Raw genomic sequence first — 17,748 nt, forward strand, 5'->3', positions numbered from 1 at the left:
TAGCGAAACCCTGTTTGGCAAAACGTCAAGCAATCAAAAAAGTGACGGTGAAATTCAAGCGTGTAGAGTGAAATTCAAGCGTGTAGAGTGAAATTCAAGCGTGTAGAGTGAAATTCAATTGTTTAAGTGCATGTCTGTCAATTTTATTTGCAAAATAGGTTGAAATTTTGGTTCCCGTTTAATCATGTTAAATATTTTTGAGTCTGCCTCTTCTGAATGGCTTCAATATTTAATTGCTGATGCATTTTAGGGCCAAGACAGTATCCATTAAGTTTAGTCAATGTGCTGGTACGTTAGTCATCGTACACCAATCAAACTAGAATCCTCGGAATCTCTGTGGTAACTGGAGAATGCCTCTTCCGATCAGCTTCAAATTCTTAGCCTTGATATGTTTACCCCAAGGTACGGTTATTGTTGTTGTTGTTGTTGTTCTCCCAAAGCAATAATGATACTGATTTCCGTTGAATCCTTCCTCCGTTAGCCATGCGTTTGGTAAGAAGTCATTAAAATGCCGGGAGCAAGAGGTTAGTGACCCCCATTCATCTGTATAAATTACTAATTGTAAAAAGCAGAAAAACCTTCGTTTTTTTTTTCTTTTCCGGGTCACTCTGGCTTGGTGGGAGACGACTGGTGTCTTAAAAGACAATTTTCATTCATTAAATGCCTTGTGTTATCGGCTTCAAAATATTTATACTGACGCAATTCCTAAAAATAAAAACACGGTACAGGTTTAGACTGTTTAAGTGCAATTTTAAAATTTTAATGGAATTTTGAAAAAACTTAAGAGTCCCTGGATTCAGAAAATGTGCTCTCCAGATTACCGAAGAACGCGTTTTTATCATTGTCTTTAAACTCTCATTGTTGATAGGCTTTAATAAAAGAAACCAATTGCAATTTACATTAGATAACCGAGTTATCTAATATAAATTATTTATATTAGAAAACTTGTTTTCCAAAGACTGTCTCAAACATTTCAACATTTATTGAATTTTGTAAGTATTAAATGGGCCACTTTTTTTTTTCAAACTGTAGAGGATTTTAAGTAGAATAGAAATGTAAAAAGAAAACTGAGAAATATTGAACACTTGTGTTTTATAGCTTATTTTAACATTCATAAGAATAGAAAGTCTTTACACCCAAAAAGAGAGTGAGTTTGCATCACCTCGAAACCTATACAACCTTAATAATTTCAATACTTAATGCTTATTTTTCTTCTTGGCACCTCAGCATCCATTTATAATTACAGAACGCCTTTCCCGATGGTCTCCAAATTGTCAACTCTAGTAAATTATAAGCACGCCAAGGTCGGTGGAATGATTGACACGTACAGCCTTATACTCAGTTTTACTTAGATCATTCCCGAAATCAATTTCCAGGAGATAAATTAAGGAAGTGTCTTCCTCTCGGCTCGTATAACCCTTGATAAGTAAACTGATATTGTTAATGGATTATGTTGGTACAGTTATGACACTATTATCTCTTAATCTCTAAACTGGAATAAGCTTCCTTATGGGATGTTTTAATGCTAGTAAATGGCTCGTAATCAAAGAAACTGAACTCATCCTGCCCAGACATACATCGTATATCCGCTAGCAATCGTTCTAATGGAATATATGGCACCGAGGATTATGAGAATAGATATACCATAAACGTTATTGTTACTGAGGGATGAGTAGTGCCACAGGTTAGTGCCACTGATATTACCATATCAGAGAAGTGATGGATGTAAGATCATCCTTTTGTAAGAATTGTGGCTGAATGTATATAACATTAATCCTGCTATCTACAAGGAACACAGAGTCCTCGTGCATTATTCTGTTTATTCTTTGAGTCTTTCATTATGCCTTTTTTTTTGGGTATTATGGACTGTAAAGTAACAAAAGGCCCCACACAACAACGGGGAACTACTGATGTTTCAAGGTGATCAGGTTGACAGTTGATATATCATCATTAAATCCAAGTTGATGTTGCTTAAAATATAACCTCTATTAAATTCTGAAATCCAATCTGTTCTGTACTCCGAATTTAATTTTAAAAACCAGTCTCTCTTCCTCTGTAAGTGGTATCCAATATTCCACAAAACACTGGAATGACATGTACACATGTCACACATAAAATTTCTAGCAACATTTTAATAATTATTTAAAATGAATTCGAAAACAAATATATTTTAATTTTACCCTGAAAAGCAACTTTTTTTGTCGCGGTAGCTTCATATTTGTTTAGTGACAGAATTGGTGGAAAATGATTAAAAAAGTGTAAAACTCGCCAGTCGTTTGACGCTCGTGTGTTAATGTGGTGAAATGATTATCGTTGTTTGTGGCTCCCTCTGGAGTTATATCAGATTAACCGTGTGTCGGTCACATGTGCTGTTTAGTGATGGCGAGGTGTAGTCTATTAGTGACATTTGTATGTGTGAGTGGGTATTCACAGGTGGTGTGTGTGTGTGTGTGTGTGTGTGTGTGTGTGTGTGTGTGTGTGTGTGTGTGTGTGTGTGTGTGTGTGTGTGTACTAATATACTATTACAGGTGTCGAATCATAGCTTCTGACCCCGCCTCCTCCCTGGTCATTACTAGGTCCACTCTTTCCTCTCTTCAAAAGCCTTCTCGTACCCCTTCTATGCATGAATCGCGCCTCTACCACTTCGCTCTCTTGATTTTGCCACATTATGTCAACTCTAAGGCTGAAGAAATACTCCCTAACACCCTTATGCCTCACCTGAGTTTTCAACTTCCAGCTGTTCAATCTTGCTTCCATTTCCCATCTTTGATCCATTCTGTCCTTTTACATCTTGTCAACTCCTCTCAATAATTAGTAAGTCGTTATCATATCTCCTCTAGCCCTTCTATTCTGCAGTGTCATCAGGTTGATGATTATATATATATATATATATATATATATATATATATATATATATATATATATATATATATATATATATATATATATATATATATATATAAAGTATAGTAACCACGAACGAGAGGTATTTAATCAATAACACTGCAGCTAGCCGGGGGATTGAACCCGTCTTGTTTTAGCCCGCCTCATGGTGAGCAAAAATTCCACGACGCTCTAACCCACGGAACCATACAATCCTACAAGAATCACGCACCCAGCAGAGCTAGGTGTTGTACCGTGATCCGAGGACATACGATGGTGTAGCTGCCTCAGGGATAATTTCATTCTACTCCCTTTTTGGTGTACTAGCCTCCACGAGCAGTATATATAGTACTGTAACCACGAACGAGTAATATTTAATAACACTGCGACTAGAGAGAAGAGAGAGAGAGACAGAGACAGAGAAAAGAAAGAGTGAGTAATATAACTTTTGTTATATATGGCCTTTGTGTTAAATTAATTGTGCAGCTTTGTGTTATGAGATTTCATTGTTCTCAAATTATTGAATAATTATATGTTACCAACTATCCAATATGTTCACAAGGTAGAACCTAACTGATGGATGGTAATTATGTTCACAAGGTAGAACATAACTTATGGCTGGTAATTATGTTCACAAGGTAGAACATAACTGATGGCTGGTAATTATGTTCACAAGATAAAGCATAACTGATGGCTGGTAATTATGTTCACAAGGTAGAACATAACTGATGGCTGGTAATTATGTTCACAAGGTAGAACATAACTGATGGCTGGTAATTATGTTCACAAGATAAAGCATAACTGATAGCTGGTAATTATGTTCACAAGATAAAGCATAACTGATAGCTGGTAATTATGTTCACAAGATAAAGCATAACTGATAGCTGGTAATTATGTTCACAAGATAAAGCATAACTGATAGCTGGTAATTATGTTCACAAGATAAAGCATAACTGATAGCTGGTAATTATGTTCACAAGATAAAGCATAACTGATAGCTGGTAATTATGTTCACAAGATAAAGCATAACTGATAGCTGGTAATTATGTTCACAAGATAAAGCATAACTGATAGCTGGTAATTATGTTCACAAGATAAAGCATAACTGATAGCTGGTAATTATGTTCACAAGATAAAGCATAACTGATAGCTGGTAATTATGTTCACAAGATAAAGCATAACTGATAGCTGGTAATTATGTTCACAAGATAAAGCATAACTGATAGCTGGTAATTATGTTCACAAAGTAGAACATAACTGATGGCTGGTAATTATGTTCACAAGATAAAGCATAAGTGATAGCTGGTAATTATGTTCACAAGATAAAGCATAACTGATAGCTGGTAATTATGTTCACAAGATAAAGCATAACTGATGGCTGGTAATTATGTTCACAAGATAAAGCATAACTGATAGCTGGTAATTATGTTCACAAGATAAAGCATAACTGATAGCTGGTAATTATGTTCACAAGATAAAGCATAACTGATAGCTGGTAATTATGTTCACAAGATAAAGCATAACTGATAGCTGGTAATTATGTTCACAAGATAAAGCATAACTGATAGCTGGTAATTATGTTCACAAGATAAAGCATAACTGATAGCTGGTAATTATGTTCACAAGATAAAGCATAACTGATAGCTGGTAATTATGTTCACAAGATAAAGCATAACTGATAGCTGGTAATTATGTTCACAAGATAAAGCATAACTGATAGCTGGTAATTATGTTCACAAGATAAAGCATAACTGATAGCTGGTAATTATGTTCACAAGATAAAGCATAACTGATAGCTGGTAATTATGTTCACAAGATAAAGCATAACTGATGGCTGGTAATTATGTTCACAAGATAAAGCATAACTGATAGCTGGTAATTATGTTCACAAGATAAAGCATAACTGATAGCTGGTAATTATGTTCACAAGATAAAGCATAACTGATAGCTGGTAATTATGTTCACAAGATAAAGCATAACTGATAGCTGGTAATTATGTTCACAAGATAAAGCATAACTGATAGCTGGTAATTATGTTCACAAGATAAAGCATAACTGATAGCTGGTAATTATGTTCACAAGATAAAGCATAACTGATAGCTGGTAATTATGTTCACAAGATAAAGCATAACTGATAGCTGGTAATTATGTTCACAAGATAAAGCATAACTGATAGCTGGTAATTATGTTCACAAGATAAAGCATAAGTGATAGCTGGTAATTATGTTCACAAGATAAAGCATAACTGATAGCTGGTAATTATGTTCACAAGATAAAGCATAACTGATGGCTGGTAATTATGTTCACAAAGTAGAACATAACTGATGGCTGGTAATTATGTTCACAAGATAAAGCATAACTGATGGCTGGTAATTATGTTCACAAAGTAGAACATAACTGATGGCTGGTAATTATGTTCACAAGATAAAGCATAACTGATAGCTGGTAATTATGTTCACAAGATAAAGCATAACTGATAGCTGGTAATTATGTTCACAAGATAAAGCATAACTGATAGCTGGTAATTATGTTCACAAGATAAAGCATAACTAATAGCTGGTAATTATGTTCACAAGATAAAGCATAACTGATAGCTGGTAATTATGTTCACAAGATAAAGCATAACTGATAGCTGGTAATTATGTTCACAAGATAAAGCATAACTGATAGCTGGTAATTATGTTCACAAGATAAAGCATAACTGATGGCTGGTAATTATGTTCACAAGATAAAGCATAACTGATGGCTGGTAATTATGTTCACAAGATAAAGCATAACTGATGGCTGGTAATTATGTTCACAAGGTAGAACATAACTGATGGCTAGTAATTATGTTCACAAGGTAGAACATAACTGATGGCTGGTAATTATGTTCACAAGGTAGAACATAACTGATGGCTGGTAATTATGTTCACAAGATAAAGCATAACTGATAGCTGGTAATTATGTTCACAAGATAAAGCATAACTGATAGCTGGTAATTATGTTCACAAGATAAAGCATAACTGATGGCTGGTAATTATGTTCACAAGATAAAGCTCTGGTGGCCTGGTGGTTAACGCTCTCGCTTCACACGGTGAGGGCCTGGGTTCGATTCCCAGCCAGAGTAGAAACATTGGACGTGTTTCTTTCCACCTGTTGTCTATGTTCCCCATCAGTAAAATGGGTACCTGGGTGTTAGTCGACTGGTGTGGGTCGCATACTGGGACACTGACCTAAGGAGGCCTGGTCACAGACCGGGCCGCGGGGGCGTTGACCCCCGGAACTCTCTCCAGATAACTGATAGCTCGTAATTTATGGTGACAACTTATCTATTGATTTATTAATATACATACTTTCATTAAAGAGAGTGGTAGATGAAGTGGTGAAAGTAAGAAGCAAGAATAGAGGAAAAGTAGAATTTTGGGGTTAGAGAAATAGAGTGTAACATTACTCAGTGTTGTATGTTTTAAACAACGTTATTTATCAGCCAGCTATTAAGGTCTGGCTCGGAAACTGAATATTCTAGTCTCATAGACGAGCAGCTTTAGAAAGTTCTAAGCGTAACACATCGAGGCATCACCTTCACTAAGAACACGCCATTTTTTCCCACAAATTCTCCCTCTTGCATGTGTCGCATTTTTCTTGGAATTGATCGAAGCCATTTTTCTTAAAATACATTCAGTTACCTATACACAAATAACCCGCACATAAAAGAGAGAAGCTTACGACGACGTTTCGGTCCTGACAAAGTCACACTGTGTGACTTTGTCAATGGTCCAAGTCGGACCGAAACGTCGTCGTAAGCTTCTCTCTTTTATGTGCGGGTTACATGTGTATCGTTCCAGTCACGGTATTGTGCCTTTTTTGTTATTTATTCAGTTACCTCATTAAAAAAAGTGATTTATCGTTCCTTCAATTCTATCGTTTAGCATTTTTAACATTAAATTTCTCATTTTTAACATTAAATTTTACATTAACATTAAATTTTACATTAACATTAAATTTCACATTTTTAACATTAAATTTTACATTAACATTAAATTTCAAATTTTTAACATCAAATTTCACATTTTTAACATTAAATTTCTCATTTTTAACATTAACATTAAATTTCACATTTTTAACATTAAATTTCGCATTTTTAACATCAAATTTCACATTTTTAACATTAAATTTCTCATTTTTAACATTAAATTTTACATTAACATTAAATTTCACATTTTTAACATCAAATTTCACATTTTTAACATCAAATTTCACATTTTTAACAGTAAGTTTTACATTTTAAACATTAAATTTTACATTAACAATAAATTTCACATTTTTAACATCAAATTTCACATTTTTAACATCAAATTTCTCATTTTTAACATTAACATTAAATTTCACATTTTTAACATTAAATTTCTCGTTTTTTAACATTAAATTTTACATTAACATTAAATTTCAAATTTTTAACATCAAATTTCACATTTTTAACATTAAATTTCTCATTTTTAACATTAACATCAAATTTCACATTTTTAACATTAAATTTCTCATTTTTAACATTAACATTAAATTTCGCATTTTTAACATCAAATTTCACATTTTTAACATTAAATTTCTCATTTTTATCATTAAATTTTACATTAACATTAAATTTCACATTTTTAACATCAAATTTCACATTTTTAACAGTAAGTTTTACATTTTAAACATTAAATTTTACATTAACAATAAATTTCACATTTTTAACATCAAATTTCTCATTTTTGACATTAAATTTCTCATTTTTAACATTAAATTTTACATTAACATTAAATTTTCACATTTTAAACATCAAATTTCACATTTTTATCAAATTTCACATTTTTAACAGTAAATTTCACATTTCAGGCGGAGTGTTTGGCGTCGTTGTTCACTACGCAAAATACTGTACAATATTTTCTTATCGTACTTTCTTGGTTTGGATATTTTTCAGCAAGAAACTTGAGAATTAAAATGGCAATAATCCTAGTATAATTTCGTTAATGAAAGGTTCCATTGTAAATAATGTTGCAGCCAGGAGTAACAGCCTGGTTGATCAGACCCTGATCCACCATGAGGCCTGGTCTCAGACCGAGCCGTGGGGGCGTTCACTCCCCGAAACCCTCTCCAGGTATACTCCAGGTGAGCTGTATAGTTATCAAGACAATAGAGAACTCTATTTAGAAACGTTTCTCTTTCTCATTAGCTCTTAGTCTATCCGCTCAAGTTCTTCACATGTTTAAGAAACTAGCTCTAGTATGGTTGCTAGAGTTACCAGATCGGCACATCTAGTATGGCTGCTAGAGTTACCAGATCGGCACATCTAGTATGGCTGCTAGAGTTACCAGATCGGCACATCTAGTATGGCTGCTAGAGTTACCAGATCGGCACATCTAGTATGGCTGCTAGAGTTACCAGATCGGCATATCTAGTATGGCTGCTAGAGTTACCAGATCGGCACATCTAGTATGGCTGCTAGAGTTACCAGATCGGCACATCTAGTATGGCTGCTAGAGTTACCAGATCGGCATATCTAGTATGGCTGCTAGAGTTACCAGATCGGCACATCTAGTATGGCTGCTAGAGTTACCAGATCGGCACATCTAGTATGGCTGCTAGAGTTACCAGATCGGCATATCTAGTATGGCTGCTAGAGTTACCAGATCGGCACATCTAGTATGGCTGCTAGAGTTACCAGATCGGCACATCTAGTATGGCTGCTAGAGTTACCAGATCGGCATATCTAGTATGGCTGCTAGAGTTACCAGATCGGCACATCTAGTATGGCTGCTAGAGTTACCAGATCGGCACATCTAGTATGGCTGCTAGAGTTACCAGATCGGCACATCTAGTATGGCTGCTAGAGTTACCAGATCGGCACATCTAGTATGGCTGCTAGAGTTACCAGATCGGCACATTTAGTATGGCTGCTAGAGTTACCAGATCGGCACATCTAGTATGGCCGCTAGAGTTACCAGATCGGCACATCTAGTATGGCTGCTAGAGTTACCAGATCGGCACATCTAGTATGGCTGCTAGAGTTACCAGATCGGCACATCTAGTATGGCTGCTAGAGTTACCAGATCGGCACATCTTAGACGGAAAATTAAAACTTGGAAAACTGGCAGAGTAGACTACATCAGCGAGGCAATCTCACGTTACTACATGACGTTGATATTAATTAATTAAATAAAAAAGGCACAATACCACGACTGGAACAATACACAGATAACCCACACACAGGAGAGAGGAGCTTACGACGACGTTTCGGTCAGACTTGGACCATATACAAAGCCACACTGACTCCTTTTCGTCAGTGTGACTTTGTAAATGGTCCAAATCGGACCGAAACGTCGTCAAAGCTCCTCTCTTCTATGTGCGAGCTGTGTATTGATATTATAAACATGAATTTGAATCCCTCAGAAGGATGTGCAGCACAAACTCTGCTAATCATTAGCTCTTAAAAAAATTCCATCTAACACCTTACTGATTATTACTAAAAGTGTTTCAATCGCTGCGTGATCCGAGGAAGGTATCCACTGTGTCGTATAAACCCAACATATAAACCAGCAGTTTTAATTCAAAATCCTAGAGGGACTCGGGAGATGCAAGTCACCTTTCTTATATAGGAGACCGGGAGATACAGCTCAACCCTCGGATGAGGTCCACGAGCTGGCAATTATTACCTTTGAGAAACCCGAAAGTTAAGGCTCCACAAACTCAATATGGCACCAGTAGCTGCTCTCAATAAAGGACCAAGAGCTTTAGTTCGTCTATTTTAAGACAACCACAAGCTTGAAATTCATGTTAGTCTCAAACATCAAATATTTGTATTAACACTCAGACAATCAAGGCAATGTTAAGAACCGTAAGATCCTGTGCAAGTATCTTAAATAAGACACAATACATGTATCTTACATAAGACATTGTGCAAGTATCTTACATAAGACATTGTGCAAGTATCTTAAATAAGACACTCTCCATGTAACTTACATAAGATCCTGTGCATGTATCTTAAATGAGACACACTCCATGTATCTTACATAAGATCCTGTGCATGTATCTTAAATAAGACACTCTCCATGTATCTTACATAAGATCCTGTGCATGTATCTTAAATGAGACACACTCCATGTATCTTACATAAGATCCTGTGCATGTATCTTAAATGAGACACACTCCATGTATCTTACTTAAGATCCTTATGCATGTATCTTAAATAAGACACACTCCATTTATCTTACATAAGACACCATGTATCATACATAAGACACTGCATGTATCATACATAAAATACTGCATGTATCATACATAAAATACTGCATGTATCATAAGACACTGCATGTATCATACATAAGACACTGCATGTATCATACATAAAATACTGCATGTATCATAAGACACTGCATGTATCATACATAAGACACTGCATGTATCATACATAAGACACTGCATGTATCATACATAATACACTGCATGTATCATACATAAGACACTGCATGTATCATACATAAGACACTGCATGTATCATACATAATACACTGCATGTATCATACATAAGACACTGCATGTATCATACATAAGACACTGCATGTATCATACATAAAATACTGCATGTATCATACATAAGACACTGCATGTATCATACATAAGACACTGCATGTATCATACATAAGACACTGCATGTATCATAAATAAGACACTGCATGTATCATACATAAAATACTGCATGTATCATACATAATACACTGCATGTATCATACATAAGACACTGCATGTATCATACATAAGACACTGCATGTATCATACATAAAATACTGCATGTATCATACATAAGACACTGCATGTATCATACATAAGACACTGCATGTATCATACATAAGACACTGCATGTATCATACATAAGACATTGCATGTATCATACATAAAATACTGCATGTATCATACATAAGACACTGCATGTATCATACATGAAATACTCCATGTATCATAAGACACTGCATGTATCATACATAAAATACTGCATGTATCACACATGAGGCACTGCATGTATCACACATAAGACACTGCATGTATCATACATAAAATACTGCATGTATCATACATAAGACACTGCATGTATCATACATAAGACACTGCATGTATCACACATAAGACACTGCATGAATCACACATAAGACACTGCATGTATCACACATAAGACACTGCATGTATCACACATAAGACACTGCATGTATCACACATAAAACACTGCATGTATCACACATAAGACACTGCATGTATCACACATAAGACTCTGCATGTATCACACATAAGACACTGCATGTATCACACATAAGACACTGCATGTATCACACATAAGACACTGCATGTATCATACATAAGACACTGCATGTATCACACATAAGACACTGCATGTATCATACATAAGACACTGCATGTATCACACATAAAACACTGCATGTATCACACATAAGACACTGCATGTATCACACATAAGACACTGCATGTATCACACATAAGACACTGTATGTATCACACATAAGACACTGCATGTATCACACATAAGACACTGCATGTATCATACATAAGACACTGCATGTATCACACATAAAACACTGCATGTATCACACATAAGACACTGCATGTATCACACATAAGACACTGCATGTATCACACATAAGACACTGTATGTATCACACATAAGACACTGCATGTATCACACATAAGACACTGCATGTATCACACATAAGACACTGCATGTATCATACATAAGACACTGCATGTATCACACAAGACACTACATGTATCACTCATAAAACACTGCATGTATCACACATAAGACACTGCATGTATCACACATAAGACACTGCATGTATCACACATAAAACACTGCATGTATCACACATAAGACACTGCATGTATCACACATAAAACACTGCATGAATCACACATAAGACACTGCATGTATCACACATAAGACACTGCATGTATCACACATAAGACACTGTATGTATCACACATAAAACACTTCATGTATCACACATAAAACACTCCATGTATCACACATAAGACACTGCATGTATCACACATAAAACACTGCATGTATCACACATAAGACACTGCATGAATCACACATAAGACACTGCATGTATCACACAAGACACTGCATGTATCACACATAAGACACTGCATGTATTACACATAAGACACTGCATGTATCACACATAAAACACTGCATGTATCACACATAAGACACTGCATGTATCACACAGACACTGCATGTATCACACATAAGACACTGCATGTATCACACATAAGACACTGCATGTATCATACATAAGACACTGCATGTATCACACATAAGACACTCCATGTATCATACATAAGACACTGCATGTATCACACATAAGACACTGCATGTATCACACATAAGACACTGCATGTATCACACATAAGACACTGCATGTATCACACATAAGACACTGCATGTATCACACATAAGACACTGCATGTATCACACATAAGACACTGCATGTATCACACATAAGACACTGCATGTATCACACATAAGACACTGCATGTATCACACATAAGACACTGCATGTATCACACATAAGACACTGCAGGTATCACACATATGACACTGCATGTATCACACATAAGACACTGCATGTATCACACATAAGACAGTGCATGTATCACACATAAGACACTGCATGTATCACACATAAGACACTGCATGTATCACACATAAGACACTGCATGAATCACACATAAAACACTGCATGTATCACACATAAGACACTGCATGTATCACACATAAGACACTGCATGTATCACACATAAAACACTGCATGTATCACACATAAGACACTGCATGTATCACACATAAAACACTGCATGTATCACACATAAGACACTGCATGTATCACACATAAAACACTGCATGTATCACACATAAGACACTGCATGTATCACACATAAGACACTGCATGTATCACACATAAGACACTGTATGTATCACACATAAGACACTGCATGTATCACACATAAGACACTGCATGAATCATACATAAGACACTGCATGTATCACACATAAAACACTGCATGTATCACACATAAGACACTGCATGTATCACACATAAGACACTGCATGTATCACACATAAGACACTGTATGTATCACACATAAGACACTGCATGTATCACACATAAGACACTGCATGTATCACACATAAGACACTGCATGTATCATACATAAGACACTGCATGTATCACACAAGACACTACATGTATCACTCATAAAACACTGCATGTATCACACATAAGACACTGCATGTATCACACATAAGACACTGCATGTATCACACATAAAACACTGCATGTATCACACATAAGACACTGCATGTATCACACATAAAACACTGCATGAATCACACATAAGACACTGCATGTATCACACATAAGACACTGCATGTATCACACATAAGACACTGTATGTATCACACATAAAACACTTCATGTATCACACATAAAACACTCCATGTATCACACATAAGACACTGCATGTATCACACATAAAACACTGCATGTATCACACATAAGACACTGCATGAATCACACATAAGACACTGCATGTATCACACAAGACACTGCATGTATCACACATAAGACACTGCATGTATTACACATAAGACACTGCATGTATCACACATAAAACACTGCATGTATCACACATAAGACACTGCATGTATCACACAGACACTGCATGTATCACACATAAGACACTGCATGTATCACACATAAGACACTGCATGTATCATACATAAGACACTGCATGTATCACACATAAGACACTCCATGTATCATACATAAGACACTGCATGTATCACACATAAGACACTGCATGTATCACACATAAGACACTGCATGTATCACACATAAGACACTGCATGTATCACACATAAGACACTGCATGTATCACACATAAGACACTGCATGTATCACACATAAGACACTGCATGTATCACACATAAGACACTGCATGTATCACACATAAGACACTGCATGTATCACACATAAGACACTGCATGTATCACACATAAGACATTGCATGTATCACACATATGACACTGCATGTATCACACATAAGACACTGCATGTATCACACATAAGACACTGCATGTATCACACATAAGACACTGCATGAATCACACATAAAACACTGCATGTATCACACATAAGACACTGCATGTATCACACATAAGACACTGCATGTATCACACATAAAACACTGCATGTATCACACATAAGACACTGCATGTATCACACATAAAACACTGCATGTATCACACATAAGACACTGCATGTATCACACATAAAACACTGCATGTATCACACATAAGACACTGCATGTATCACACATAAAACACTGCATGTATCACACATAAGACACTGCATGAATCACACATAAAACACTGCATGTATCATACCTCCAAGGACTAATAAGCCATGAAACTCATCTAATATAAAAGTTTTAAAAATCATTAATATAATGCTATAACAAACAATGAAAATATTTATTTTCATTGTTATAGTGCAGTGCAAAGATTTATTTTTTTGTTGTTTTAAACTATTGTAAATTTGTCTAACTTCAAAATGTCATTAAAAGGTCAGTCTTTATTATTTTCCATTTTTCTTTACACGGATTCTAACTCAAATTTTCCACAATCTAGTAAACATGATTACGAAGCTTGTTGTAGCATACCTGCTAGAGTTACCAGATATGCACAGCTTAGAGAGAAAAATAAATCTGGAAAAACTGGCGAAGTACATCAGCGTTAGATATTAGATCCGTTCAGACGAGGCATTCGCTTGCTGTTTCATACCTGTAGGAGTATACGTGGAGGGTGTACTCCCTCCGAGTTGTGGTGGTCAACGCCCCCGCTGCCCGGTTCATGACCATTATTGCATATTCTTCAGTATATCTCTCAAATTGGAGGTAACACGGGCCAGAACTAATCCAGGCATATATAATTAAATAACAAAAAGGCACAATACCTGTGTGACTTTGTCAATGGTCCAAGTCGGACCGAAACGTCGTCGTAAGCTTCTCTCTTTTATGTGCGGGTTATTTGTGTATAATCCAGGCATTCTTCTAGTTTGTGTACCCCAGCACTGAAGGTTCGTAGCCGATCAAAACCGTATTTTCCCAGTTAATGCACGGAAACCAAATATATCCTCTCTGCCAAGTTCTTCACTGCTCAGAGTTAGAAGGTTAGGTAAGGTATATCAGGAAACAAGACAAGTGTTTCCTGACGCGGGTCTTAGTCATATGATGGCCCACAACTGATGCTTTTGGATATCTGACCAATACCTTCTGCTGGCTTACCGGTCCACCCCTTTAAAATTTATGATTATGATTATTACTATTTACAATGAGAACCTGCCACTTGATATAAGCAGTGAAATAAAATCGACAAATATGCAACCACGCATCCTAAAATTATAATGAATCTCTAACACGCAAGAGCCTCTAATGTACAATGGAACCCCGGTGTTCGAACGTACCGGACCTCGAACAAACCGAAGTCCGAATAATTTTGTTCAGAAAAAAATGACCCGGTCTTTGAAAGTTTTTCTAGACTCCGAACGCGCTGAATTGTTTAAAATTCAGTTGTAACAAACTCTCTAGGTTAGACATGTTTCAAAAATAATTTGAAGTGAGCCCTGACACTAACCTGATTCTCAAGAGACTTTTGGAAAAGTCAGTTTAACATCCTCCAGTGTGTGAGGCTGATAATTACAGCTTGTGGAAATACTGTTTCGGACATCGAACTTACCACAGCTCGAACACCACCTAGGAACCAATTAAGTTCAAATGCCGACGTTCCACTGTATAATACTGCTCATCAGACTCGTTCTCGTTTGGTAACTATGTTGTCCGTGGTGTTACATTCATTTTTAAGAATTCCAGAGCAACATAGTTTATATACTGATGAAGAAACCGACAAACCCCTTGCAGTACGCCCAGAGTTATCGGGGAAGAAGGTGATAGGATAGTCTTTATTCGTGTGCACACCATCCCTGGCATACTCTGGGTACATCGTCCTGGGAGCAACCTGCTTGGCATACCCCGGCTACATGATCCAGTCCACAACTTCCCTGTATACCCAGGCTACAAAATCTTGTCCACACCAACCCTGGCATACCCAGGCTACAATATCCTGTGTACACCATCCATGGCATGCCCACGCTACATCATCCTGTGTACACCATACCTGGCATACTCTGGCTACATGGTCCTGGGAGTAGCGTGCTTGGTATACCCAGGCTACATGGTCCTGGATACAACATCCCTGGCATACCCAGGTTACATGATCCTGGATACAACATCCATGGCTTACGCAAGTTACCTGGTCCTGGATACAACATCCATGGCTTACGCAGGATACCTGATCCTGGATACATCCCTGGCATACCCAGGTTACCTTGTCCTGGATACAACATCCCTGGCATACCCAGGTTACATGATCCTGGATACAACATCCATGGCTTACGCAAGTTACCTGGTCCTGGATACAACATCCATGGCTTACGCAGGATACCTGATCCTGGATACATCCCTGGCATACCCAGGTTACCTTGTCCTGGATACAACATCCCTGGCATACCCAGGTTACCTGGTCCTGGATACAACATCCCTGGCATACCCAGGTTACCTTGTCCTGGATACAACATCCCTGGCATACCCAGGTTACCTGGTCCTGGATACAACATCCCTGGCTGTGAAGGCTTATTCAGCCCTGTAACAACTTCAGACAGTATTACCAAGGCTGGCTCCTCCTCAGGAAAATTAATGAATAGAAAAAGAACAAAAACTGACAAACAAACACTTTATTATTTAGAAAATATAAAATATAAAACACTTAAATATGAAATATTGATCCTACCTTAAAGAAAATGAAAAAATGAAATATATATATATATATAAATATATATAAAACTTGGGTGTCTGGTGTTGGTGACACTGCATGTTGCCGTTGCCGATGATGGGGGGGGGGGGGTCGCAGGTGTTGGTGACAACCCACCGGCTCATTCTTCACAGATTTTTTTAGCCGTCAGTAATACGTCCAGATGACAGGAAAGCAGGTTTTTTTCCACTGCAATGATGAGGGGTTATATCCTGCTACTTGCATACACAAACAGGTAAGTGGATCAGAATTTGGGACGTCTCAGAACGTTAGTCCGTCTCCTTCAATTCTACTCGTTGATTAGCAGGTGACCCTCTCTGTCCTTTCAAGCTGTAAAGAGAGACAGATTACCCACTGCTTAAGAAATCACTCTCCATGATAAGCACAATACCTAAAAGATGTGGTGATTATTAAAACATTTTAACCTATCAAGACTGAAAGGACTAAGTTAATTATTGGTCAAAAGTGAAGCTTTCAACCAAAAAGTCCACTAAAATATGATCAGGCGTGTACTTACAGCAGTGTTGGGAGCTGTGAGTCTAGTGATTTACTGTTTGACAGGAGCCCACACATCACCTTTCGTGGGGGGGGGGGAGAGGGAGGGGAAGGGATAGTGGGAGCTTGACTTACCCTACCTTAACAAGTAGCCGGCAATGAAACTATTGTTACTATATACTCCCTCGCTACTCCTATCTATTGAACTTTTCCCTCACACTGGCATACCCAGGTTACCTGGTCCTGGATACATCCCTGACATACCCAGGTTACCTGGTCCTGGATGCAACATCCCTGGCATACCCAGGTTACCTGGTCCTGGATGCAACATCCCTGGCATACCCAGGTTACCTGGTCCTGGATACAACGTTGTGCAATCAAGAAAAAAAAACAGAATGTTTTTT

This window comes from Cherax quadricarinatus, chromosome 29, assembly GCF_038502225.1.
Source record: "Cherax quadricarinatus isolate ZL_2023a chromosome 29, ASM3850222v1, whole genome shotgun sequence".
Taxonomy (NCBI): domain Eukaryota; kingdom Metazoa; phylum Arthropoda; class Malacostraca; order Decapoda; family Parastacidae; genus Cherax; species Cherax quadricarinatus.